This window comes from Lissotriton helveticus, chromosome 1_2, assembly GCF_964261635.1.
Source record: "Lissotriton helveticus chromosome 1_2, aLisHel1.1, whole genome shotgun sequence".
In the NCBI taxonomy this organism is placed as follows: Eukaryota; Metazoa; Chordata; class Amphibia; order Caudata; family Salamandridae; genus Lissotriton; species Lissotriton helveticus.
In genome coordinates this window covers 320,773,419-320,776,012 of record NC_136058.1, presented here as the reverse complement: position 1 = coordinate 320,776,012, position 2,594 = coordinate 320,773,419, and positions in this window count along the sequence as shown.

The following is a 2,594-nucleotide window of genomic DNA, read 5'->3' as shown; positions in this document are numbered from 1 at the left end:
CTTGTGCAGAATTGAGTACTGTGCATTCAGTGAGAGGCGATGCTTGTGCAGCATTGAGTGCTATACATTCAGTGAGAGGCGATGCTTGTGCAGCATTGAGTACTGTGCATTCAGTGAGAGACACGATGCTTGTGCAGCATTGAGTACTGTGCATTCAGTGAGAGGACTTTAGAAAAGCTTCCATACCTCTGCGTCTGTTCAGCTGCCTCCAGGGCTCTCTTCTCATTGCAGCTAAAGGTGCCCCATAGCCTCTCCCGTGGGTTTCCGTAGTGAGTGGTTATCACGTTCACCTAACACGCGAAAGGTCCCCGGTTTGAGACCAAACCGGGCGGAAACAGTTTTTTTCCTTTAAAAAAGTAACTCACAACAGTTCATTACTTTATTATTATAATTTAATCTAAGTTGTGGCAAAAAAGTAAAAGTTCTGAAAATAAAAAGTGGGGTCAGAGGGAAAACAATTCTCCCCTCCCTAGTGGAAAAATCATCTTGACAAACAGTGTATCAGGTGTTCCACCGAAAAGTGAGCAGACAATCGTGGTAAGGGAAATAAAATATAAACTGGTGGCAAAGCTCGACACAGTCCCCTTGCAGCACTGGCAGGAAGTGTGGTTTGGTATAAATTAGAAGTTTGCTTGTGATCAGGGGGCTTTGCCTACGTTTTCAATCACTGAGATTGACTCGCTCAGAAGAGGTCGCTCCCCACGCTCCCAAGGCTTTTTGGTATCGTAGCGTTTTGAAGCTGATTTAGACCACCGCGTCTGCGCTCCGCTCGCTCTGCTGCCATTATCATTGTGCTATTTCAGTGTGATTGTTAGTGATTTCCTACCACTGTAATACCTCTGCATTGCTGCCATTGCCTGTATCGTCAGATTGTCATTTGTAGATTGTCATTTGTACTGCTACATATTATACTGCTCGCACTGCTCTGCTCGCATTGATTTTAAAGTTATTTTTGCCCGATTGTGCCTCTGCCCATACCTAGGAGTCACCACAGATTGTGCCCCAGTCTCACCCTGTTTCGCTTTCTTTTTTGTTGCAGACATTTTGTTGTTGTTGAGCCTCACAGCCTGTCTCTCCACCCCGCTCCCGCCTCCCAGCTGCTCATCCTCGCCCCCCCCCCACTATCCACTTATGACAGATGCTTCTGCGTGCAGCGTTCACGCGCAGCGGTCACGCCCCATGCGCGCCGAAGGCGCGCCAAAGGTAAGCCCGTCTACGCCCGTCCGCGCCTGGACCGCGCCCACGCCAGACCCCCTGGCCCCCGGAAACTCCTCTCCACCCGCTTAACGTACGACTCCGCTACCCTCTCAGCACTCAACCCCGGCCGATTCCCAATCTGCTACCTAGTCGCCCCAGGACACACCCATGGACCCTTCACCTGCTACTTCTGCAAGTTCGACTGCATCAGGACCCACACCAAATCCACGGAATCCAAACAGAGCACCGTCACTAACCACCTAAAATGCATCCTACTCAACACACGCTCGGTCCACAGATGCGCCACTGAACTTTGGAACTTTCTCGACACCACATCGCCGGATGTCGCCTTTCTCACAGAAACATGGATGAACGCCTCATCAGCACCCGACATCGCCATAGCCATCCCGGATGGCTACAAGATCATCCGAAAGGACCGCATCAACCAAACAGGAGGAGGAATCGCCATCGTGCATAAGAACACCATCCGCATCACGACCAGCTCCGATGACAACCTCACAACCGCCGAACACCTTCACTTCCAGATTCACACCGACCCTAAGACCACACTCAGAGGCACCCTCATCTACAGACCACCTGGACCCCACTCACAATTCTGCGAAGACATCACTGACTTCATCAACCCTCACGCCCTCCCCTCCGAGGAATACATTCTACTGGGAGACCTCAACTTCCAACTGGAAAAGAACATCGACAGCAACACCACCACCCTTCTAGACAACCTCGCCAATCTCGGACTCAAACAACTGGTTGACACCCCCACCCACCTTGCCGGGCACACACTTGACCCAATCTTCACCTCCAGCAAGCACATCTCCTTTAATCACACCACAACTCTCCATTGGACGGACCACAGCTGCGTTCACTTCAACTACAAAAAGACTACGACCCACAACCACTCACAATCAATCCCCCGGAGAAACTGGAACAAAATTACCACCGACCTCCTCTTCACATAACTTCACCAAAACCCTCCTGCAAAATCATCGAACCCAAACCTAGCAGCCACCAATCTCTCACAATGGATCACCCACAGCGCTGACGAATTAGCACCCTTGATAAACCATCAAATCAAACAAGGCAACAAAAAAGCCCCCTGGTTTAATGACGACCTTAAGAAATCCAAGTAGATCTGTCGCACCCTCGAGAAAATCTGGCGAAAAAACCCAACGACTGACAACCTGGCCATCTTCAAGAACGCCACCCGCAAACACCACCAACTAATCCGATCCAACAAGAAATCAGCATTCAAGGATCGACTCGACAACACCGCCCACAACAGCAAAGAACTATTCAACATCTTCAAAGAGTTTACCAACCCCACCGCCGGCACCAACGACATCACTCCCTCCCAAGACCTCTGCGACTCTCTAGCC